The sequence below is a fragment of the Macaca nemestrina genome, chromosome 4 (genome assembly GCF_043159975.1).
Source record: "Macaca nemestrina isolate mMacNem1 chromosome 4, mMacNem.hap1, whole genome shotgun sequence".
NCBI lineage: Eukaryota > Metazoa > Chordata > Mammalia > Primates > Cercopithecidae > Macaca > Macaca nemestrina.
Window position 1 is genome coordinate 92,965,159 of NC_092128.1, and position 27,401 is coordinate 92,992,559.

The following is a 27,401-nucleotide window of genomic DNA, read 5'->3' on the forward strand; positions in this document are numbered from 1 at the left end:
CTTCATTGGTACAATGACCTCTTACACAAAGCCCCTGACTCCAGCCTCTCACTAATCCAATCCAGCTTGGGCACAATGCTAAAATAATTAGTCTCAAAAAATATAAAAACAACAAGTGCCAGACTTTGGCTTATGTATTGCTTATCTCATGGCGTCTGAACTTCTCCTGCTCATCACTGAAGGGCTTCTCTGAACTCTCTAGCTTCCTCCAAATGTCCAATTTCACACTGACATTCAACACCAAAATGTATTTTACATAACTGATCCACGCATAATGACTGGATTACTTTTCTCTTTAGATAATTTGTTCTTCCATTTTAACAAATATTTATGGAGCAGCTATTATGTCCATAACAGGAGATGTGACATTCAACAAGCCTGGAGAGAGTAGAGACCACGATAAATTCAGATCTAAGCCTAAGAACATGGGCAACCACAAAAGAATTTTAAATTGGGAAGTGCATGATTTGATGTATATTTTCAAAAGTTCTTTTTTGCTTCTTTGTGGAGAACAGACTTGAGAGAAACAAGAGCAGAAGCAGGGAGACATTAGTTGCTATAATGTTGCCTGCAGATGACAATGACTCAGATCAGGGAAGTAGCAATGAGCAGGAAAAACGTGGAACACTGGAGCTGTATTTTTTTAGACAAAATGGACACAACTTGCCAATGAATTGAATATGGAAGGAGAAAAAAGAGGATATGAAGGAGAAGCAATCAAGGATTACTCCTAATTAGTTATTCCTTGTCTCCACCATGCCATTTATCCTTTTCGCCCTTTCCATCAAAAGTAGGCCAAAGCATACCAACCTAGCTGACAGTGAGGTCACCCACTGTACTTATTGACTCAGTTTGCATTAATCTGTGGCTTTTTTTTTTTTTTTTTTTTTTTTTTTTGAGACAAAGTCTTTACTCTTTTTGCCCAGGCTGTAGTGTGGTGGCACAATCTTGGCTCACTGCAATCTCCACCTCACGATTCTCCTGCCTCACTCAGCCTCCCAAGTAGCTGGGATTACAGGCGTGCACTACCATGCTCAGCTAATTTTTGTATTTTTAATAAAGACGGGGTTTCACCATGTTGGCCAGGCTGGTCTCAAACTCCTGACCTCAAGTGATTTGCCCACCTTGGCCTCCCAAAGTGCTAGGATTATAGGTGTGAGCCGCCTCGCTCGGCCTGTGTACTTTCAAATATTGTGCTCTCTGCTCTGTATTTTTTAAAATATCATTTCATGTACCTTTTGCTTTTGTATGCCGTTCATGCCTGCTGTGCGTGCCCACCACGGAGCCTACCTATAATGCTGTGCATACAGTAGGGCTCTGCAAATGCTAACCGGCACGAACAATGTATCCCCAAGTGATCAAAACGGCACTGCTTGACTATGCCTACTTATATAATAAGCTACTTCTTTTGTAACTATTTATGAAAGAAGAAAAGAGAGAAATTCTTCTGTTCACTCTTTGGATAACTAGGATAACTCTGACCAGCTGAGCATCTAAAAGCAAGGTAGGAAGAGGTGAAGTGGGTAGACGCTTTTCTTCTAATTTTCAGAGAAAAGTTCCATTCATGCCTGTTCAAAGGGGGTTCCCTGTTGCTACTGTTACCCAGCTAGAAGGAAACTTAAGAACAAAGAAAAACATTCGTGTTTTCTTTGAAAAACTAGAGGTAAGACTATAAAGGGAAAAATAAAACATAGAATAACATCCTAAATTCCACTTAAAAAATGCAATAGGTTACAGAAGTAAGGAACTCTACTTAACAATTGAAATAATAGAAGAAGCCTTTCCTCATCCTGGAATGCAGAGTAATTTTCTTGGAGGGCAAGCTGATCATATACTAATGCGAAATAACTTCACATGAAAAGCAACCATACTTTGGCACTTCATTTGTGCTTTATTTGAATTTTTGCTCTTTAAAGTGCTAATTTCAATGAAAATGAAGAAAATTAAATTTCAGAATATTTTAGCCTACTGAATTCATGTTTTTGGTTTTAAAACAACAATGCTCTAGGGTATAGGCATTTCTTATTCTTACCTTATTATACTAGAACATAGAACATGCAGGACACTAAATCATAATTTCAGATTGAGAGTCAACACATTGTTTTTGAGGCAGGGTCTCCCTCTGTCGCCCAGGCTGGAGTATGGTTGCACCATCATGCCTCACTGCAGCCTGGACTTCTTGGGCTCAAGTGATCCTCCTGTCTCGGCCTCCCAAAATGCTGAAATTACAGCTATGAGCCACTTCACCTGACCTCACACTACTTTTTAAGTTTTAGGAATAATCCTTAATACATATAGATAGAACTAAAGGAGGAATAGATGAACATAAAAGCAAACCTAGGATAAAGTGTCAGTCCTGTATTTATTTCTAGCTTATCCCCAACAATGCTACATTTATTGTCACATCTTCAAAGACCTCAAAATCAGTTGCCTAGCATTATGCCGAAACTAACACGGTGAGAATTAGAAACAAAAGCAAGTTAAGGGACTTGGCAAAGCTAACTTTGCAAGCTAAATCTGCATAATGGACAAACTCTGAAAGTTCTGCTGGACTCAACCTCAACCCCCTAAAGACAAAGAGAAGACAGCATAAATAACATTATTTTCTTGGAAATATGAACAATTACACTTCTAAGAATGCATCTTGGGAGCAAAAGTGTATTTATCCAAGACAAGGATTTATGATTATCCTATGAAGCTGCACGTATAAAATATATATGGTCCCCTGAAAGGGAGAGCTCTGTTGACCCTTTAATGCATAGATTAATGTCAAAAAATAAATAAAAACACAATTTCTCTCTTTATGCCTTCCAGTGGTGTGGCTCACGTGGTGGGAAAAGGAGGAAGGAGTTATTTAGATTTTTGAGTTCAATTTTTCTTTTATCTGATCAGAATGAGAGTTGGTTGGGGAAAATTTCCTATGCAAATATTGATTCTGGGACAGTTCCCTCCAGTGAAACACGTACACAGGAATGACAGCTTCTGGGACCAAGAGAGGCTGGGAGCCTCATTCTCTGCCAACACAAACCACCTCCTTATCTCTCAGCACACATAGTCTAAAAGCAAGTAATGGCCTTTGAAAATAACTTACCATAACAAAAGATACAAGTGCAAGATCTAAAGCATATGCTTTGGTGAGCATTACTGCCCACAGGAGAACTAAGCATGTATGTGGATTAATTTACACTGATTCGGTAAGGATGCCTAGTTTAAACGTATCTATCTGCAAATTAGCCAAGAGGGATTCAAGCTGAATGACTGTTGAAAGCCTCCTAGGATTGTGGGGCTTAAGTTGATATTGCTTTCTTGTTGCCTTGGGGACAAAACAGGTTTTCTCTCCCCAGGACTTACTAGGATGGGTGGCAGAATACAAACAAACAAACAACAAAAAACAACTCTGCCAGTAACGCTACTAATACTTAAACAAGAAGGGGACTGACGTCCCTTCTAAATGATGCTCATTTAATTTCCACTGATCAACTTTGTAAAGGTAAGAGCCCCACTAACAAGAAAACATTAAAACACAATGACTGTCATGTGCTGACTTCCATCAGAACCATTATTTAAAAATCAACCAACCCATTTCTTTAAAAAAATCTTACCAACCAACCACAAAGATGACTACAGATACAAACGGAGCATTTCGAGCCTCAATGTGAGAAATCAGCAAATAACGTATTGGGTACTCTGCCAAGAACTAAAGTTTTGGCAATAATATAATCTTTCACCTGTGTAGCATTTTCACAGAGAGAAAACTCTTGCATGAAGCGTCTTATCTGATGTTCAACCTGAAATGTTGGGCAGGTAAAATCATCCCCCATTTTACAGATGTGGAAACTGAGACTAGTGAGGTGAAGTAACCTGCCTTAGGCCTCACATATAAAATGTAGGTGTCGGTGACAGTTCATCACTGCTACAGTCAAGGATGGAACAGAACAGGGCTGGTCAAACTGCACATCAGCAAATCCATTCACATGGATCCTGACCAGGGTTTCTTTTCCCTTTTAATGAAATAGAACAGAATATCATAGGAAGAAAAGAAAAATAAAGATCAAAATGTATTGCAACTAGTAAAGTATTTTTCACAAGTATGGATGAGAGGTGTACTAGGTTGGAATCTTTTACATGTTCTGTAGATTGTGGACATAAAAATGTTAGGAAAACACCATAGTGTTTCCAGGCCACAGGAGGCAGAGCCCAGTTCTTCATTATCTAAATAATCAGCTATTTTTTTGTACCATCCTGGAGTAGGGTCACAATATTTACTTTTGGAGGCCCTTCAACAACACTCCATCCACATTCAGCCCTGGAGGATGGCACAGAAACAAGCCTACAGTGAGAAATTCTTAAAGAGTATACTCATTTTTGCCTTCAATATATAATCATAAATGCTTCCAAATACTCAAATCTCTTCCATTCTTTAAAAAGGAAGAAAAATGGTAATTGTAACCTTTTTGCCTCATCACTGTATTTCTTCAGTGTTAAAATTAGAAAAGTAGGGGTCAGTGTTCACCATCAAGCCACTCCATATGATATTATAACCTGGCCCATCCAGTGCCATTGAACTTCTCTTTGAAGGTGGACCAATGACCACTACACCTCTGCTCCAGCATTTTTTCTCAACCCCAATCTATTCAGCTGAACTTGAGACTGTTGACTTAAAACTCTCTTTTCTGTGTACTTATCATCCTCAAGTCTTCTAAAAATGCAATCTTTCCCCAGGCTCTCTTTTCTCTCTCTTTGCCTCTTTCCTTGGTGATCTTATCTGTTACTAGGGTTTCAACTTTCACTGCAATGCAGTTTATTCTCAAATCTGTCTCCATTTCTGCCCGCTTCTCTGAGTTCCAGGCCCACATTTCCAGTCACATGATGAATATTTTCATTTCACAGACGGTAACATATCTGCTACATACAAGCTGCTGTGATAGGTGTAGTGGCACAATCTGCACCTCAAGAAATAGTAATTGATTTAATATGGCATGAGGACATGAAGGTCTGAAATCACAAGCATCTTCCTGCTTCTGGGGTAATTCAGTTTAGATCACCACCAAGTACTGAAGCTGCACATCTCAAGCACCTTCATGGTCCTCCTTCCGCTGAGCCCTCACCTCAATCTCACACTAAATCCTGCCACTTCCACCTCTGGAATGATTCCACCCTTCATCCTCTCTGCCATGGTCACACCTCATGTAGGCTGCTATGGCATGGCCTCTCCCTCCATCCATTCTCCACACAGTTGCCGGAGCTCCATCCCAGAATGGAAGTCTGATCAGGCCATCCCCCTATCCTGCCTATGCCTGCTTAGAGCACATGAAAGTCACACAGCGAGATAGATACCAATTCAGGCTCCACAGCCCCATCCCCAGTGTCTCTGATGCCATGGGACTTAGCTCATGGATGTGCAGGTTTGACAGCTCTGACACCTGTGATCCCCACTCTATTGAGCACTGGCCAATGTTCAGGTGGAAGCCCTCAACCTGCCCTCAAAGGCCAGGCCATTAGGTCTTGGACCCTCTCCCCAGGTGCATCTCTTCCTTTGTACATTTCTTTGTCTCTAACCTGGAATGCCCTTGTCCCTGCCTTCACCAGGTGAAATTACTCTTGTCCACTGGGCTCCCCAGCCCAAACACCAGCTCCTTAATGAAGAGTCTTCTGAGTCTTCACTCTCTGCATCTAAGGCCCCTGACAAAATGAAGAGTACTTCCTCCTAGCCCAACAAAGCTCTTTTTCTGTACACTTGATATTTTTTAGTCAGCAACACAAATATCTGTCTTTGCTAACCCAAATTTGACTTCTCCAAGAGGACAGAGGGTATATTTTCATATTCCCAGTGAAACTGACCCAATAGTCCCATAGACAGTTTTTTTTTTTTTTTTTTTTTTGGATAAACATAGAAATTGACCTTTCTGGTCTTAAAGCTTGAAACTTATATTTGTTTTATCTGAGTTCTTTCCTCAGGAAACAACCTTTAGGCTTCTCAAAAAAGAAATAAATAAATAAAACAAAAAGAATTGAAACTCACCAGATCACTGCATCCAGACATGACAGGCCAGACCCTTCATTCATCTTGATTGCTTCCTTGCCCCTCCCTAGTTCCTGCTTTCTTATACCTGTTACATTTCTTCCCTGCTAGATAAGCTCCTAGTTTTAGTTGCTCAGGGAAATGGATTTGAGACTGGGCTCCCAACTCCTCGACTGCAGCACCCGATTAAAGCCTTCTTCCTTGGCAATAATCCTTATCTCAGAGATTGGCTTTCTGTGTGGTGAGCAGCAGGACATAGATTAAACCCCCCATGTTTCAGTAACACCAGCACCTGGAATAATTTCTAGAACACAGAGGTGCTAAGTTATGGTCTACTGAACTGAACAAAGGTAGTCAATTCAGACAGTAATAATTATGAGACAGATATAAATAGAACAAAATGTCAATGCAGTTTGGGGGGAGGGGGTTAACATCATGAAAGACATCCAGGAAATGTAGATTCTGATAGGTGGATGAGATAAGCGGAGGAATGCAGTCAAGGTGGAGAGCTGGCATAAACAAAGGTAAACTGAAGAAACCCCTGGGATCTGACACGGGAGCAGGAAGTAGATCATAATTGGAAAATGTTAGAAAACCTCTGGTAGAGGTCCTGGCAAGGCTGCACTGAACTATGTAGCCATTGAGGGCAGGTCAATAATCTGATACCTCTTTGTGCCAATGTTTGTTAAACATCTGTTCAGCATTTACTTAGTAGGTCTAGTGAAGAATCAAATTTCTATTAATAAAAGGTGAATACCATTTCTTGGAATTTAGCAATTCACTTTTCTTGAATTATCTCAATTAGGAATTTTTCTGATACTTAAAAATTATTTTGTAAATTGTAAATTAACAAATTGTAGTTGTGTTTATTTTCTGACACTCATAATTTTTCCAACACACTAAGGAGAGAAATAAAGCATGTACATGGATAAAATCACATTGCCCAGACCCAGCAACACTCATGCGCCATCTGGTTTCAGAATTATCACTACTCACCAACCAAAGCCAACAAGTCTATAGGTTGGTGGGGTTGCCTTGTTGGGCCTTGAGCAATGATATTATGCTCACTGAAAAAGAATTCCACAGTCATTACACAAGCTCAATAATAAGTATTTATAACTTTTCAGTAGGTAAGACCAACTTCCGTGGCCAAAGCAGAATCTATTTACATCCGACAGTTTTTGATTCTTCATTTTAAAAATCTCAGTTAAATGGGAACATATATCCATTATACCAGTGATGTTGTAGGGCAGGTGTGTGGTTGGTCCTCTCCTTAATTAGATTCCAAGATTATGCTCACTTTACAGATGGAAAAACTGAGGCTATGAGATGCCACATAGTTTGCCCAGAATTATACAGGAAGTGAGTAAAGGAGATAGTTAAGTAGACTCAGGTCTGACACTATCTGTACCAATATGTTTTAAAGACTAAATAGCCTAAAATAAATTGAACAGAAATGAGGCTGAAAACAAACAAACAAAACACAGGAGCTTTACTTCAAACAGTGTAAGCATGAACTGACTTGGATTTCCTACTAAGAACTAAGGAATCTGATGTTTAAAGAAGTGATGTTTGAGAGCCAGTGAGGGATGGGGTGGGGATTGGAATGGAAGCTGGCTGCCTTTCAGTTCTCAGGGTCCTACTGGGGAGATGTGCCCAGGTGGGCCTGTGCTGGGAGAGTGGAGGCAGGAGTGGTCACTGGCAGCTCTGTCATTAAGGCTGTAATGACTTACACAATTTTAAGTGCTCCTACCATTGCCTTCCCCGCAAATCCTCCCTATGCCTTCTAGCCCATGGTTCTATAGGAAAAAGATAATAAATGTTTGCTACATGAAAGAAATGTATTATTTTTATTAACATTTTAATATAGGCATGCTGTATGTTCAGGAAAGCCACAGCACTCAGACAGCACAATAAATCTACTGTGGGGAGACTGAAAGCAGAGGTGGCTGAAAAGCTCCCATCTCCCCCATCAGATGCTCCATGCTCAGCACACTTGACTGGGGGCAACTCAAGACACTGACAGGGGGTTCTGGGTGGCCTCGCTCCACCCTCCCTGCTGCCTTACTGACTGCATGGTTTATCTCTGCCCTAGAGCAGAGAGGATTCCATTTCAACTCTTATATCTTTTTTTTTTTTTTTTTAATAGCTAAGACTCTCCAAGCTTCTCTACTTCTTAATAGGTTTTTACAGTGTTTTCTTTTGATTAAGATTTAATATACATCCACTCAATGGAAAAGTTATTCAACAGAAAACAATGATAATGTCATTAGAGCAAAAGGTATCTCATATCGGTTCCTTTAATTAGAGCATAAATACTTATCCTGCTGGCTTGGGGTAGTAAAGAGGTAATCAGTAATTGATACCAGTAGCCCATTACATTGCCATTCTTATAAGGAAATGTATTGGAAAAAAGGTTTTCTTTTGGCTGGGTGCGGTGGCTCACACCTGTAATCCCAGCAGTTTGGGAGGCTGAGGTGGGCAGATCACTTGAAGTCAAGAGTTCGAGACCAGCCTACCCAACATGGCAAAACCCCCTCTCTACTAAAAAAAAAACAAAAAATTAGCCAGGAGTGGTGGTGAGCGCCTATAATCCCAGCTACTCAGGAGGCCGAGGCAGGAGAATTGCTTGAACCTGGGAGGCAGAGGTTGCAGTGAGCCGAGATGGCGCCACCGCACTCCAGCCTGGGCATCAGAGCAAGACTCTACCTCAAAAAAAATTTTCTTCTAATGCAAAGGTGGCTTGTGTATTACGCAACTAACATAAAACCTTGATAAACAAAAATCAAGTTAACCTTAGCAACAGGTTTGGGTGGTTTTTTTTTTTTTTCCCCAATATTTTTCTTGGGAGGCAGAAAGGTTTTACTTTTTTCATTTGTTTGTGTTTTGAGACAGAATCTTGCTCTGTCATGCAGGTTGGCGTGCAGTGGCGCCATCTCAGCTCACTGTAACCTCCACCTACCAGGTTCCAGCAATTCTCCTGCCTTAGCCTCCCACGTAGCTGGGATTACAGGTGCCCACCACCACGCTCAGCTTATTTTTTGTATTTTTAATAGAGACAGGGTTTCACCACGTTGGCCAGGCTGGTCTCGGACTCCTGACCTCAAGTGATCCGCCCGCCTCAGCCTCTCGAAGTGCTGGGATTACAGGAGTGAGCCACCACGACTAGCTAGCTTTACTTTGTTTGTGCCTTTCAAGGTTGTGTTCTGGTGACAATACAGATTCAGGCCAATCTGCTATCATCACACAGTAAAATATTGAGCAGTAACGATTCCTAGATATTGCAAAATGTTCATTCATTTTAAAAGATCCTAGTGTACTCCAGTACTCTACACAATTTCTCTCAGGAATTAAATTGTAAAAGATTTATTTCAGCCAGCAAAAGAAAAACAACTCTGAGCCTACCTTTGTGTCAGTACAAAGCTCTGTGTGCTGTAGGCCACCTCATTTAGCCCCTCCAACAAGCCCCAGAAGCGTGTGCCATTAGCTCCATTGTCCAGAATAGGAAAACGAGCCTCTGGAAGTCACTAAGTCATGCTACATGGCTAAGCCAGGACTGAACCTGAGTCTTTTGATTTGCTTTTCACAGCTACTTGATTCTGCCATGGGAATTGTAAACCAGAAAACACAACAGGTCAGGTCTAAAGGACATTCTTGTTAACTAAAGTTTATGGCAGACATCTACATTTTAAAAACATTTATTGCAACTTTTTGCCACTTATATTATGCTCATTAAGTTTTTTTATTTCTGAATTGTCAGGAATTTTACTGCTAAACCTTCCCAGTGACATTACAGTGGAATTTTAAAACATACAGTGGAGCCACCAAGAATTCCCCAGGTGTCCTTGTGTTTGCAAATACAAGCAGTGACACCAAATGAGCCACTAAATAAACAGAGGGGGTTGGGGGCAGTCCAAGAGAAGTGCAGGAAATAAGACTGGAAAATTTGCCTTAACCCCCATCAAAACCTATCCTGCTAGAATTTAAAGGAACTTCCTTTTATTATACATTAGGGAAAAATAAAGCATTATTCCTACAATACTTCTTGTACAATTGTTTGTCAAATTACATCAACTCACCAAGTTTCAATTTCATTACTTGTAAAAGGGGGATAATAAAAACCTATGGCATAGATGTGTGGAAGGAGGGATGGATTTAAACTACTTAATCAATAGTAATGACCTTATATTATTATACAAAACATGGTGATATGCTTTTTTGCATTTTTATCTGTGGATGGGACAGTTTTCCTAGTCAGACCCACCTACCACTGGGGTAGAGTGGAAGATAAGGAATGTAAAAATAAAGTCATCAATATTTATATTCCAACACCCAAAGCAGAACTTTGTGGCAAGACAACAGACTTGAAATGGCAGTATCTGTAGAGATTCTGTAATTTTCCTTTGCATATCATGAACCAACTCTTTAAGTCCCAGATCTTGACCTTCTCTCCTGTGATGCCAAGTTGCAGGCTCCTCCCCTAAAGGAGGAAGTCAGGAAGTGACAGGCTAGAAAAGCTCAAGGCTGTCCCCATATTGCATCAAGTAGACTGTGGGAACAAGGGTGACAGGGCAACAGAAATGGCAGGTAAAGAGCTATGGGCCTGATCTCCTTTGGCTGGGCTGAGTCTGAGAAGGTGAGGCCAGAGAGATGGCTGAGGGTCAACTGTGGACAGGGGTGTCCACAGATCAGTATCGGCACACAGAGAAGACTGTCCCAAAGTCTGCCCCAGCCCCTCTGGGAGTTAGCAGAATCACAGCAAGTCAGCAGCTATTTTTCCTGAGTAGCTCTTCTTTACCAGGATGGGAAGGTTGCTAGCACTTAGCAGTTTCTATATGCTCTGGGGATAGGGACTTGCTATGGAGCCTCCCCTTACAAAAGGCAAAGGTCTGGATGGAGCATGTGGCAGGGAAGCCATAGGGTTTAAGTTCTGGCAACATGGGGTGGGGCAGCCAAAAAGGCCTAGAGACCCTGACCCAGCTGAGAACGGTCCCTGGTCACCACTTCGAATCCACCAGGGCAGAGTGACTGGCATGGCCCATGTGGCTTCAACAATCCCTGCATGCCAGGGAATGAGTGATCCAAAAGTGGGGACTGAAACCAGCCCCAGGAAGGAGTTACATCTTAAACCAACTTTTCATTATGAAAACGGTTCAAATTGCCAGGCACGGTGGCTCATGCCTGTAATCCTAGCACTTTGGGAGGCCGAGGCGGGTGGATCATCTGAGGTCAGGAGTTTGAGACCAGCTTGACTAACATGGAGAAACCCCACCTCTACTAAAAATACAAACTAGCTGGGCATGGTCGCACATGCCTGTAATCCCAGCTACTCGGGAGGCTGAGGCAGGAGAATCACTTGAATCTGGGAGGCAGAGGTTGTGGTGAGCAAGATCACACCATTGCACTCCAGCCTAGGCAATAAGAGTGAAACTCCATCTCAAAAAAGAAAAAAAAGAAAGAAAGAAAAGAGAAGAGTTCAAATCAGAAACAACTACAATATTGCTCAGTGACAGTGGGTAGCAACTTGTAAGGACCACAGAGCCACTGTCAAAAATAAAGAACACAGTATTTCCTCTCTACATTTCAGTGCAGTTAGTAATTCTGAAAGCCTCTATACTACCATTTTTGAATATCAATGTAAGTACTTATGGCTCACAAAAGAAAGCAATCTCATAAGATTGTCAAATAAGGAAACTAAGCCAAAATATATTTGGGAAAAAGAAAGTTTTTTTGTTTGTTTGTTGGTTGGTTGGTTTTTGTTTTGTTTTTGAGACAGAGTCTTATTCAGCTGCCCAGACTGGAGTACAATGGTGCGATCTCAGCTCACTGCAACCACTGTCTCCCAGATTCAAGTGATTCTCCCATCTCAGCCTCCTGAGTAGCTGAGATTACAGGCACCTGCCATCACGCCCAGCTAATTTTTGTATTTTAATAGAGACGGGGTTTCACCATGTTGGCCAGGCTGGTCTTGAACTCCTGACCTCAAGTGATCCGCCCGCCTCGGCCTGCCAAAGTGCTAGGATTACAGGCATGAGCCACCGCACCTGGCCCAAAAAAAAGTTTTGATACAGCATCAGTTATCAGCCCAATCTATTCCTTAAGTTTTAATTTTTAATTGACAAATAAGAATTGTATATATTTATGGAATACAATAGGATGTTTTGATACACCCATACATTGTAGAATGATTATATCATTTTAGAATGACTACGTATACATTGTCAAGTGATCATATCAAACTAACATACCCATCACCTTCCATACTTATCATTTTTTTATAGTGAAAACATTAAAATCTATTTTAATGTTTTAAATCTATTCTTTTAGTAATTTTGAAATAGATACTACATTATTATTAACCATAGTCACCGTGCTGTGCAATCGATCTGGAAAAGTTAGTCCTCCTATCTAACTGATACTTTGTACCCTTTGGTCAATATCTCCCCAGTCCTCTCCCACTGCTATCCGCCAAGCCTGTGGTTACCACCTTTCTACTCTCTAGTTCCGTAAGTTCCACTTTCTAAGATTCCCATATGTAACTGAGATCATGTAGTATTTCTCTTTCTGTGCCTGGCTTATTTCACTTAGCAAAATGTCTTCCAACTTAATCCATGTTGTTGCAAATGACATTACTCCCTTCTTTTTCAAGGCTGAATAGTATTCTATTGTGTATGTGTATATATATATACACACACACCATATTTTATTCATTCATCTGTCGATGGACACTTCTGTTGATTCCATATCTCAGCTACTGTGAATACTGTAATGCAGGGGTCTTCAACCCCCAGGCCACGGACTGGTGCTGATCCATGGCCTGTTAGGAACCAGGCCACACAGTAGGAGGTGAGCAGTGGGTGAGTGAACATTACCACATGAGCTCCACCTCCCGTCAGATCAGTAGTGGCATTAGATTCTCACAGGAGCGTGAACCCTATTGTGAACTGCGCATGTGATCTAGGTTGTGTGCTCCTTGTGAGAATCTAATGCCCAATGATTTGTCACTGTCTCCCATCACCCCCAGATGGAACCATCTAGATGCAGGAAAACAAGTTCAGGTCTCCCACTGATTCGACACTATGGTGAGTTTTATAATTATTTCATTATATATTACAATGTAATGATAATAAAGTACACAATAAATAATGTGTTTGAATCATCCTGAAATCATCCCCCTACCCCAGTCCATAGAAAAACTGTCTTCCATGAAACAGGTCCCTGGTGCCAAAATGGTAGGAGACCACTGCTGTAATTAACATGAAAGTGCAGATATCTCTTCAACATACTAATTTCAATTCTTTTGAACAGATACCTGAAGTAGGATTGCTAGGTCATATGGTAATTCTATTTCTAGTTTTTTGAGGAAACTCCATATTGTTGTATGGCTGTTCTAATTCACATTTCCACCAGCAAAGTACAAGGGTTCTCTTTTCTTCATATCCTCATCAATACTTATCTTTCTTTCATCTTTTTGCTAATAGCCATTCTAACAAGTAGCAGGTGATATCTCACTGTGATTTTAATTTGCATTTCCCTCATGATTAGTAATACTGACCACTTTTTGCAGAAACCTGTTGACTATTTGTATGTCTTTGAGTAATGTCTACTCAAGTTCTTTGGCCATTTTAAAATCAGGTTTTCTTCCTATCATGTTGTTTCAATTCTTCATATATGTTGGCTATTAACACCTTACCAAATGTATGGTTTATAAATAATTTTGACCACTCTGTGTGTTGTCTCTTCATTCTGTTAATTATTTTCTTTCTTGTGCAGAAGCTTCTTAGTTTGATGTAATCTCATTTGTCTTTTTTTGCTTTATTGCTTGTGTTTTTGGGGTCATTTCCATAAAAATCATTGCCTAGACCAATGTTAAATAGATTTCCCCCTATGTTTTCTTCTAGAAGTGGACAGTGTAAATTCACACATTTAAGTCTTTAATCTATTTTTCATCTGTTTTTGTATATGGTGTGAGACAGGGGTCCAATTTCATTCTTCTGCTTGAGGATATCCAGTTTCCCAGCACCTTTTAAAGACTGCCCATTTTGTATATTTTTTAAGTCCATGTTGAAGGCACTAAGCCACACTTTCTCTTAAATAAGTAAAAGTACATGTATTTTGAATTTCCGCATAAACTGACAAAACCATAGGCTACTTCAACTATTTGGCTTTCTTTTTTAAATATCAACATAACACACTCTTATTCAAGATAGTACTGGAAGTCCATGCCAAGCAATCAGGAAAGAGGAAGAAATAAAAGGCATCCAATTAGGAAAGCTATCTCTCTTCACTGATACGATTCTATACCTAGAAAATCTTAAAGGCTCCTGGGACTGATAAGTGGCTTCAGTAGAGTTTCAGGCTACAAAATCGATGTATGTAAATCAGTAGCATTTCTGTATACCAACAATGTTCAGGAACAGAGCCAAATCAAGAACACAATCAAATTTACAACAGCCACACAAAAAACAAAATACCTAGGAACACATCTAACCAGAGAGGTGAAAGGTATCTACAGGGACAACTACAAAACACTGCTGAAAGAAATCATAGATGACACACACACAGAAATGGAAAAACATGGATTGGAAGAATGAATATCATTAAAATGGTCATACTGCCCAAAGCAATCTACAGATGCAGTGCCATTCCTACCAAGCTACCATTGTCATTTTTCACAGAACTAGAAAAAACTATCCTAAAATTTGTATGGAATAAAAAAAGAGCCCAAATAGCCAAAGCAATCCTAAGCAAAAGGAACAAAGCCAGAGGCATCGTATTCACTGACTTCAAACTATATTATAAGGCTACAGTTACCAAAACAGCATGGTACTGTTACAAAAATAGACACAAAGACCAATGGAACAGAATAGATAACCTAGAAATAAAGCTGCACACCTACACCCATCTGATCTCTGACAAAATCAACAAAAATAAGCAATGGGGAAAGGACTCCCTATTCAATAAATGGTGCTGGGATAACTGCCTAGCCATATACAGAAGAATGAAACTGTACCCCTGCCTTTTACCATTTATAAAAACCAACTCAAGATTGATTAAAGATTTAAATGTAAGACCTCAAACTATAGAATACTACAAGAAAACCTAGGAAGCACCATTGTGGACATTAGCCTTGGCAAAAAAATTTATTACTAGGCCTTCTAAAGCAATTGCAGCAAAAACAAAAACTGACAAGTGGGACCTAATTAAACTAAAGACTTTCTGGACAGCAAAATAAATTATCAACAGAGTAAACTGACAAACTACAACACGGGGGAAAATATTTGCAAACAAAGCATCTGACAAAGGTGTAATATCCAGAATCTATAAGGAACTTAAACAATTGAACAAGAAAAACAAAACAACCCCATTAAAAAATGGGCAAAATACGTGAACAGACACTTTTCAAGAGAAGACACACAAGCAGCCAATAAACATATGAACAAATGCTCAACATCACTAATCATCCAAGAAATGTAAATCAAAACTCCAATGAGTTATCATCTGACACCAGTCAGAATGGCTATTACTAAAAAGTCAAAAGAAAACAGATGCTGGTAAGACTGCAGAGAAAAGGGAATGCTTGTACGCTGTTGGTGAGGATGCAAATTAGTTCAGCCACTGTGGAAAGCAGTTTGAAGATTTCTCAAAGAACTTAAAATAGAACTACCATTTGACCCAGCAATCTCATTTCTGGGTATATTTCCAAAAGAAAATAAATTGTTCTGCCAAAAAGACACATGTACTCATACATTTACTGCAGCAGTATTCACAATAGCAAAGACATGGTGATGTGGTTTGGCTGCGTCCCCACCCAAGTCCCATCTTGAATTGTAGCTCCCATAATCCCCACGGGTCATGGGAGGGACCCAGCAGGAGGTAATTAAATCATGCGGGTGGGTTTTTCATGTGCTGTTCTTTGTGACAGTAAATAAGTCTCACCAGATCTGATGGTTTTATAAAGGGCAGTTCCCACACACGCTCGCTTGCGTGCTGCCATGTAAGACATGCATTTGCTCCTCCTTCACCTTCTGCCATGATAGTGAGGCCTCCCCATTCATGTGGAATTGTGAGTCCATTAAACCTCTTTTTCTTTATAAATTACGCTGTCTAGGGTATTTCTTCGTAGCAGTATGAAAATGCACTAATATAAACAAAATCAACCTCAAGGCCCATTAATGGTGGACTGCATACAGAAAATGTAGTACATATATACCATGAAATACTATGCAGCCATAAAAATAAGGAAATGCAATATGGTTGCAGCTGGAGGCCATTATACTATGTGAATTAACACAGGAACAGAAACCCAAATATTGCATGTTCTTACTGATAAGTGGGAGCTAAACAACCGGTACTTATGGACAAAAAGATGGCAACAAAAGACACTGTAGACTACTAGATGGGGGAAAGAGGGAGGAGGGCAAGGGCCGAAAAACTGTTGGGTACCATGCTTAGTACGTGGGTAATGGGATCATGCATACCCCAAACCTTAGCATCACACAATATACCTAGGTACAAAACTTGCATGTGTATCCTTTGAATCTAAAATTAAAGTTGAAATTATTTTAAAAAATCATCAAAGTAAAAAAAAAAATCTAGAGTAGGCCCTACTAGAGTATTTTTTTAATTTTTTCTAGGGCCTGCACTAGAGTAGGCCCTAGAAAAATTCCCTTAGAGGGGCCCGGATCATTCCAATAAATGTGATCTTTTGATGAGACTGTCCATTTGGTTACAAGGCTAACCATGAAATTAGTTGACTCATAGAGGCCTGCTATGAACAAAACATATCAACTTCAACTAACTTGGATTTAGGCGCAAACGCTAAGCTTGAATTCTAAGTCCTGGGTTAATTTCAGTGATGAAGCTGAGAACTAGAGATGTGAGGTGCCCAACGTCCACACTTCCCGACTGGGTGTATTGCTCTAATACTTGTGAGGCCCAGTGATGGAATCTTCCCCTTCCCTAACCAGACCAGATGGACACACCACTTCCCTGTGGACCACAGGCTGCTGGGACAATGCCCCCAACTCCTCCACTGTCAGCAAGAAGTATTCCCAGCCAGAGACTATTGATAATCTCCTATTTCCTCAGTCTTCCTCACCACTCCCCAGCAGGGCAGGGAAGCTTGCTTTCTTAGGCATAAGTGATAAATGTATCTGCTCGGTAAGGCCCCTCACACAGAGGGGAAGAACTTGCACTTAGCTCTACCTCCGGAACTAGGATGTAGGAAATGAGCTTTTTAACATGCTAAAACAATACTAAAAATCAAAGTGAAGAAGACTAGAACCTATAAAAGTAAGACGGCAAATTGTATCAGTCATGCTTTGCGCCCTGTTGTAGCCAGGGTGGAAGAAAATGGGCAACACTTTGAAATACTACCATCTATTCCTAAGCCTACAAAGACAACCTCAACTGAAATTTCTCACAGTCATTCTTCTACCAGAAAACAATAACAGGATAAAGTGTAAACTTCCTCAACCGATTTTAATAAGTCTTAGAGCAAATGCTTCATTTTTATTAAATGATAGTTAGCTACTTCTTGGCAAAAGGAGAACCAGACAAGCCCTTGGGACCTGCACAGTTTACGAGGATATGGCTTAGTTCAGATACACTTAACTGGAGCCAGGCTTAAAATTCTTTACCCTTTTTTTTTGTTTTGATTTTTAAGATGGAATCTCACTCTGTCGCCCAGGCTGAAGTGCAGTGCTGGGATCTTGGGTCACTGCAACCTCGGCGTCCCAGGTTTCAAGCAATTCTCCCACCTCAGCTTCCTGAGTAGCTATAGGCATGCACCACCATGCTTGGCTAATTTTTGTAATTTTTTTTTTTTTTGGTAGAGGTGGGGTTTCATTATGTTGGCCAGGCTGGTCTCAAATCCCTGACCTCAAGTGATCTCTCCACCTCAGCTTCCCAAAGTGGTGGGATTACAGGCGTGAGCCACTGCACCCCACCTTACCCTTTAAACTAGGGCAAATTCGCTCAAAAAAAAAGCCTTGACAAGTTTAGTATAGAAACTTTAGTTACAATATTTGCTTATTCCTGACTGTCCACCAAATAAAGCTTGGTAATAATTCTCCTTTTATAAAGCTTTTACTGGTAAAGAAACACTGAAAGTTAGGCAATTCTCCAATGAATGAGTTAGTTGCAGAACTATAACATATATTTTTTATTCTATCATGATTGGTTTCTTAGACCACCAAACACCCTTTATAAAACACCAGCTCATTCCCTAAGTCTGCGGGTCATACAGATTTTTGAACGTGATTGTCAAAGTCTGGCATCTAAATCACTGAGGGCTAACGGCTAGTTAAATTTTAGATGTCAGGGCCTCAGTCTATATTTAAATAAAGCCCCATGAGGTAGAGCCCAGGAATTAGCACAATTAACAAGTGCTGCAGGTAACTGCTATGCAAATTAAATTTGATGACCACTGCTTTAGAAAAACACAATTTTATTTAGTCAAGGAGGGACTTTGATGCAGCTATTCACAAAGAGACCTAGGATTATTTTATAAAGTATCTATCTATCAGCCTGGTGCGGTCACTCACGCATGTAATCCCAGCACTTTGGGAGGCCGAGGCAGGTGGATCACGAGGCCAGGAGATCCAGACCATCCTGACTAACATGGTGAAACTCCGTCTCTACTAAAAATTAGCCGGGCGAGGTGGTGGGCGCCTGTAGTCCCAGCTACTCAGGAGGCTGAGGCAGGAGAATGACATGAACCCAGGAAGCGGAGCTTGCAGTGAACTGAGATCACGCCACTACACTCCAGCCTGGGCAACAGAGCAAGACTCTGTCTCAAAAATAAAAAATAAAAAATAAAAAAGTATGTATCTCTGTCTCCTTATCTCCAAACAAAAACACTTAACATTAAAATGTACCAGTACTCAAGCTGAAATTGTATACAATACATGTCTTCATTGACTCCAGGGTGAAAATGTCTATCACTAATCTTATCCCCAAAACAAATCTTAATCACTATATGACAGTATTTAAAATACAGTATTTTTATAACCTATCTGAAAAGTGCAAATAGTTAGAACCAGGGCTTGCTTATCTGCTTAAAAAGATAATGTCTGATTCAGACACTCTCAAGTGTTGAGTATTTTTTATTACATGAGTGAAAAGAATAATATATAAAGTAAATTTCACTTTTGTCATAAGCATCACTTACCCTGGTGGAATTCAGCTGAAGCAAATTACGCACTTTGCATCACTTACTATGGAACATTATTTACTTTTATTCACATACCATATTCATGTCATTTCCAGTTTTACTGAGAACAGTTCCATTTGCATGTCTGTTTATACAATTAAACTTTTAATGTGACGAATGATGGACACTAGCTGGGTCATACGGCCAGGACAAAGATTTCCCTTGATAGCTCTTACTTGTCAATACAAATGACAGAAAAAAATGTCCCCAGGGGGAAAAAAGAGGGCCTTCTGTAGATTTTCACTGGGAAAAAAGTCAATAAAATGGAAAAAGTTTAGGAAGGAAAATAAATGATCAGTAATTATTATTCTCATATTCTTGTGGAATAGACAGCAATGTATAATTGAGAGAAGGGGAGCTTCCTAGTACTTGGTACTTAGGACATGACCTCCAGCAGGTACTCTAGTACCATGCCTACCTCTGCATTTTATAAAAGGATGGAAAATGAGGCTGAAAAAAGACAGTGATTAATCAGGGGGAACACATCCAGTGGAGGAGTCAAATTTCCTGACCACACCCCCAGAACTGCTAAATTTTGGTAAAAGCCCATGTTTTCTGCAGAATTTCATAACTCTATAAAAACAGCATATGGCAAGGATTTTTCTTCTTAAGGAATATTTTAGTACATAAGAAACATGATTTTAGCCATTAACGTTTTCCATTTAATTATGTGATCATCTCCTAATATTTCCTCAAATATTTTAATATTTAATATTTTAAAACATCTACAGATTGCAAAAGCAATATAACATAAAAATGTTGTACCTTACAGAGAAGCAGTCACAGAATTGTAAATTCTAAAAATAAATCATAGACAATGCCACCCCCCCAGCAACCACTCATGCACTCTCCAATGCAAACCTTTGTTTACCCAAACACACAGAATTTATCAGATACAGGGTTATAAGTGGATGCATGTCCTGTTTAGGGCACCTGGCAATTAGCATAATGGCCTCTTGGGCCCTGCCTCTGAATGCTGGGTGGCATGTATCATAGATTCATCTGGGAAGCAGCTTCCACTCACCAGAGGACCAAGGACAAAGGAGCTGGCAGGCTTCAGGGGAGTAGCTGCCCAGTCAACAGTGTATTAAGGACACCCATTAGTTGCCACAATCAGCTAATTAGCTCAACAAATGCAAAACCTAAATCATTAAATAAAGTGGCCCTGATTGCACTGCTGACTTCTGATTTGGTGTCACTAACCCAGCAGGGTGAGAACGAGGTAGTTCCACAGAAAACAAAAACCTGTCCACATTGGGAAAACGATACGGGATGGGATTTCATTTTCATGAAAGTTGAGCCCTGCCAGGAAGTTTCACTGATTAAAAAAAAAAAAAAAAAAAAAAATGGAGGTGCCAGGGAGACCTCTGTGTTTATGCTTTGAAATTTAAATCAATTTAAATATAAATTGCTCTCCCCTTTTGTCATTATGAGAAGGAAATAAAATGTGGGTTTCAGATCTCTGGTGTGTAAATGGTCATTAACTTTCATTTGACCTTGGGTATGGAACTAATATTGGATTTATGCACAGGGTACACTCATTATGCTCATCTAGTTTCCTCACAAAAAACATGTTCCCAGGAGCTGCAATGCTGGAAGCTGCTTCTTAGGTCTCAACTAGAAAACTTGATTCTCTCTTTAATGCCTCTCCCCCGCCTTACACCCACCTCTCTGCTCAATGTGTCAGGAAACTGTTTCTCTAGGCTAAGAAATGTGTATAAAACATGAGCAAGAAGAAGTAGGACTCTGAAGAGCTTAAAATCATTGTCCTGGACCACACAAGACCAGAGAGTAACCCACTCTGGGCAACATCACCTTACTGGTACCATCAGTGTGCAGTTCTTCTTCCCAGTATCAAATTCCCTAGAACAGGAACAAGCTTCTACTTAACAGCGGTTTAATTAGCTTTGTCTACTAAGTGTTACACAGCTTCACTGAAGTGCCCCACGTGTTTTTGAAAACCAAGACCTCAAAAACCGTGGATTCTGGAGTATGTGCTGCTGTGGTTATAATTATTCACCTCCTTGGCAAATCTGTTTCATTTACTATCTTAATGGACATGACCATATTGAAGGATTAAAAAAAAATCATCTTGCCTTGCTTTCTGATTTTCTTAATTCTAAACAATTCTCAGGGTTAAAGGAATCTAACTTCCTATACTCACTACTCTCAGATCTCCTGCTTATCAGGAGAAATCTGTGCAAAGGGCTATTTTCTTTTATAGTATGCCACTGAATGGTTATTTATCATTTCGACTTAATAGCTCTAATTACAAAAGATAGTGTCACGGGACTTTTTTTAAAGGCAATTTTCTTTGTATCCCAGTGGGAGAGTGAGAAAAAATTTACAAAGCATCTGCTGAATGCGTTTTCAATTATTCCTGAGCTTTACCAGGGCTATTACTTTCTTGATTGTAATAATTTTACATTTTCAAATATGCTTTAACTTTACAATGCATTAATAATTACTGTTTTAAGATTCTTATGATGGTTTTATCCCGCTTAAAAAAAAAAAAGAAAGATACAACCCGTCAAACACTGAATTGATCACTGCTCAACGAGAACATGCACCGGTGGAGACAGGATGTGAATATACAAACTCTGTCAGCAAGCAGGGACAGAAGAACTATCTCTGGAAATGTTAGAACAAGGAGTTATTATAGCACTGGAGGAGGATTTTACAAACTTCAACAATCAGCATGGTGTTAGGCAAAGCTCTCTCTTTTGGGGAAAACAACCTAGGAATCATCAATCAATTAGGAAGACAAGAATGTTGTGTTGATTATTTTAGAGGAAAACACATGACACTTCTTTCCTCTTGGCTGACAAATGCTAAACAACACATTCAGTGGGGTTACCAGACAATCAGTGTAGGCCTGTGCTGACCACAAATGAGAGTGATGGGCGCTGCCGGACACAGTAATCGAGGATGTGGCAAAAGAAAAGAAAAGGACAAAAACAATCTGGAAAAATCAATTCTGAGAGGATCCTGATCCATCCTTTGAGATGCTGTGAAAGTCTTGGGAAATGTACATGGTTGAAAACATCACCAAAAAATAAACATAATCTTTTAATTACCTAAATACAGCCAAGAGACTCCTCTTATAATGTAGTATTTTTTAGCATAAACACTCTCTATTAGAACATTCAGAGATTAGATAGAAAGAAGATCAAAAGGAGATCATTCAAATAATATCTCTGTAGTTTTTAAAGAGAACTTAAATTTCTTCCAAAAAAATTAAACACATATTGTCAGAAAGGTAAAGGAAATGTGAGACAGCAATAATTATATTAAGCAAGTCAGCCTGTCTTTGCTGGCCCTTAATTTTATTACTAACATCCATTCTAAAATCCCATTTGTCATGCATTCTCCTAAATATTAGCTATGTATTTACAAAAGGATCAAGGTAAAGTCTAATATGGTGCTACGTTAAGAGAAGAATCTGTCAACTAAAAATAAAAAGTAAAAATTTATAAGACCATAAAAGCAGAAGCTATTCCATAGGTATAAAGGTTATTTTTATTCTTCTACACATGGAAAAGGGAAAGCCTTACTAATACTGTTAAAAATAGTCTGCCATCAATTTCATTTCTTGTGACAAAGCAACATGAATATTTTGTCTTTGGAATATTCTGCTCCAAAGTAGAATACGCCTTTCCACTGATGTCCAGTCTCAAACTTCACAAATGCCTCACATTGTTGAGTCCTGCTAACATGTGACTGCTCCCAATCTTACATACATATACTTGAAAAGGGGGCTTAAAACCTCTAAGTTTTCCAAAATCGTGTTATTGGTGATGTGATTGTTACTCACAGTAGATCTGGAAAGCTGGTACTTTAGACAAAGGGTAATTAAAAAAAAAAAAAAAAAAAAGATCGGGTGCAGTGGTGGCTCACACCTGGAATCCCAGCACTTTGGGAGGATGAGGCGGGCAGATCACCTGAGGTCGAGTGTTTGAGACCAGCCTGAACAAAGTGGAGAAACCCCGTCTCTACTGAAAAAAAAAAAAAAAAAATCAGCCAGGTGTGGTGACGCATGCCTGTAATCCCAGCTACTTGGGAAGCTGAGGTAGGAGAATCGCTTGAACTCAGGAGGTGGAGGTTGCAGAGAGCTGAGATCACGCCATCACACTCCAGCCTGGGCGACAAGAGTGAAACCCCGTCTCAAAAAAAAAAGAAAAAAAAATCAAACCCCTCAGATTGTCTCATAGAGCAGTCCTCAACCTTTCTGGCACTAGGGACCAAGTTCGTGGAAGACAATTTTTCCATGGACATGGAGAGGAAGGGGAGACGGGACGGTTGGGATGAAATTGTTCCACCCCAGATCATCAGGCACCAGATTATCATAAGGAGCATGCTACCTAGATCCCTTGCATGTGCAGTTCACAACAGGGGTCACGCTCCTGTAAAAATCGAATTGCTGTCCCTGATCTGACAGGTGGGGGAACTCAGGGGGTAATGCTTGCTCGCTGCCACTCGCCTCCTACTGTGCAGCCCAGTTCCCAATATGCCACGAACAGGCACCAACCCATGGCCCAGGGGTTGGGGACCCTGAGTCTAACAGATCCACCCTGATTACCAGATCCTGGGGTTTCCTACTTGAATGTTTTACCTGGAGTTCACTGTCATGGCAAGTAAGAGTTACCAGGTTGTTGAAACCATATGCTCATCACAAATCCCTATTTAAGCTTGAATATAGGATTCTAAGATCATATAGGATACATTTTTCGAACATAGGAATCAAAGATGATAAAACGAGGGGATCTATAAGATTAGAAAAAACAATTTAATGTAAAACATTGGCTTCTCTCTTATCCGTTCTAGTCTCTTAAAAATTATAATGTTTTAAAAAGCTAAACACGATAGGCTAGCTGGGCACCATGGCTCACATCTGTAATCCCAGCACTTTGGGAGGTTGAGGCGGGAGGATTGCTTGAGCCCAGGAGCTTGAGACCAGCCTGCCCAGCATACCAAGACCCTATTTCTACCAAAAAAAAAAAAAAAAAAATTAAAAAATTATCTGGACATGGTGGCGCATGACTACAGTCCCAGCGACTCGGAAGGCTGAGGTGGGAGGATCACCTGACTCTGGGAGGCAAAGGTTGCAGTGAGCTATGATCACACCACTGCACTCCAGCCTGGGTGACAGAATGAGACTGTCTCAAAACAAAAACAAAACCAAAAACAAAAACACAACAGGCTAAACCATTTTATACACTTTGATATATCACATATATTTTAATATCTTAATAAAATATTTTGGTACACAAAGAAAACTTTAACCTGAATTCCTGGCTAGTTTATCCTAGAAAGAGGGAAAAAAATGCTATTACCTACAACTTGAAGAGTTTATGAATTTTCAATTCATTCCTTTCAATTTCCGGGAACAAAAACAGAAAACAAGAATGCCTTTTCACAAATTACATATTTACTCTCATTATCTTGAAAATTACTAACCAAGAGTGGGAGTGTGGCTGGAAATGTCAGAGACCAAGTGTTGGAAAACGTGAGTTTGCATTCTGCCTGCAGACTTTCTAGCCTGTGTGAGTCTCAGGGTGGCACCTCCTCTCTAAATCTTGTGATTGACACAGTGCAAACAATTCCTTCTGGGGTGATCACATTACTCTTGCCTGACCAGCAGCCATTCTCCCCTCTGCTGGTGTTCTTTGCAGAGCCATGTATTTTGCTTGTGTGGTGTTGACTTGACCTGTCTACCTCCCCCTGCCATTCTCCTGCTGCTCCAGAGGTGGGTTCCAACAAGATCACAGCAAAGCTTCTGTTGGGGCTATCAGGACAATCCCTCGCTGAGACGGTTAAACTCTACAGAGTCCCTGATGCAAAAAATTCCCTTTTTGGTTTTCAGTTAGTTTTTCTGTCACATGCACTTAAATAATCCTGAATAAAATAGTCCCAAGGTTGTGACTGAGGTGAACAAATGTAAAAAGTGAAAACATTGTTATAATAGGATTTTTAAATATTAGAGCTGGAAGGAATCACTGAGGTTACCAGATTTTACACCAGCCCCTGCAAGATACAAATTGAAATCACAAAGCTAAGGTCGCAAAGACACGTAATGGCAAAAATGAAGCAGAGCCTGGAGTCCTTTCTTTCCTTTTCAAACTTTAAAACCCCAGATACTTTAGTTTTAAAACACTTAACTAGCTATGGGCTAAGGACAGAGTGAAGTTTAAATGCTGCCAAGGAGATTAACCACTATGAGATTTCTGGTTTTCCAGAAATAGAAGCCCACCATGGCACAAATTTCATATGATCTAAAGATAATGAGAGCTAAAAGTTCTTTGGATTCCCTGGAAAAGGGAAGTAACACATCTCCCAAGACACTAATGAGCCAGCATTAGCAAGAGAATAAGCAGTCCAACAAGAAGAAAGAAGTGCAAGGATATCTGTGCAAATTTCTGCAAATCTTACGAAGCCTTAAAATGCTATTCACATCCACTAAGATTAGCTCTTAGGGTAGAAAACTGTTCAAAGGCACATCCTAATGGCCTTTTAGAAAATTACAACAAAATAGATTTTTTACTAAGCTACAGCCTTCAATTATTTATAAAACCTACATTGATTGGCAGTTACTTTTATTTCTGTTTGTACAGTGGGCTGAAACCAAAATTTTTTTTATATTAATGCTCATTTTAATAACCTTTTGCAGTTAGACATAAATCTGACAGGACCACCTGAGCCCTAATTAACAGTTTTACTACAAGACATGAGATAGTAGGGTAATCAATTCCTTCTGTCAAGCTCCAGATGTGCCAGCTATCATTTTTAAATACTTTTTTATTTGATATATATTAGCTTCTCCTTTAAAAAATATTCAAAATAGTTTTAAAAATAAGAAGCATACATCGAAAGCACCATTCTGCAGCTGGAACTCTACTTAATTAAGGCCATGCTTAATGGTTCTGCATTTGATCACCTCCTAAAATCACAATAATAAGTTTACCTTTCTCTGACAGTCACTGACTCATTAATGCATTCTATTTATGAAACATGCTATGATTTTAAAACAGCAAGGGCCACACTTGTCCTTGCTCACTATTGTATCCTGTGCCTTACACCACATTCAGCATATAGTTTGTGCCCAACTAGAGTTTGATAAAGGAACGAATGAATATAATACCTATGACTTAGGCTCTTTTGTACCTTGCCATTGTTACTTTACATCCACTCTCAATGCCAACTCAAGCATTGAGAACGCACAGTGAATCAGGCAGGTATCTCTAATATTTCCGTATTTGAATTCCTTGAATATAGTAATACATATCTTGTTGGTTATTTTTACCCCTAGATTGTTTCCCAAATTTATTGTAGTTCAGGGTGGGGAGGGGTTGTAAGAAAGAAATGTCTTTGTTTTTTCCTAATACAATCTTCTTCATTTATATTGCTCTTCTAATCAGAAAACATTATATTTAATTAAAGTTGGGGCAAAATAAGAATGCCAACTATCATTGATATTATTCAACCTTATACTGCAAGGCTCTAATGAAATATTATAATATGGGGAAAAAGGAATTATGTGCATTGGTAAACACAGACAAAACAGTCATCATTGACAGATGATGAATTTGTCCATGTGGAAAATCCAAGATAATTTTCAAGGAAGGTATTAGAACTCATTGGAGTTAAACAATTTTAAGGGACACAAAATCAAAAATTCTCATACAACAACAAAAGAGCCAACTAGAAGAGATAATAGATGTAGATACAGATAAACTGATTCTGAAGTTTTTATGGAGAGGGAAAAGACTGAGAATAGTCAACACAAAACTGAAAGTGAAGAACAAAGTTGGAAGACAGACACTATGCAATTTCAATACTTACCATAAAGGTACAGCAATCAAGACAGTGTGGTATTGGTGAAAGAACAGACAAATATGCCAGGTGTGGTGGCTCACGCCTATAATCCCAGCACTTTGGGAAGCTGAGGCAGGCAAATCACCTGAGGTCAGGAGTTCGAGACCAGCCTGGCCAACATGGAGAAACCGTCTCTACTAAAAATACAAAATTAGCTGGGCGTGGTGGTGCATGCCTGTAATCCCAGCTACTCGGGAGGCTGAGGCAGGAGAATCACTTGAACCCGGGAGATGGAGGTTGTGGTGAGCCAAGATCACGCCACTGCACTCCAGCCTGAGCAACAAGAGCGAA

General features: G+C 39.8%; 1 protein-coding gene across 2 annotated transcripts in view; it reads right to left on the minus strand.

Annotated features, from left to right (window-relative positions):
- LOC105475677 (Rap guanine nucleotide exchange factor 5) overlaps nucleotides 1-27,401 on the minus strand; it is a 242,049-nt gene that overhangs the window by 115,550 nt on the left and 99,098 nt on the right. The gene's annotated exons all lie outside the window — the stretch shown is intronic.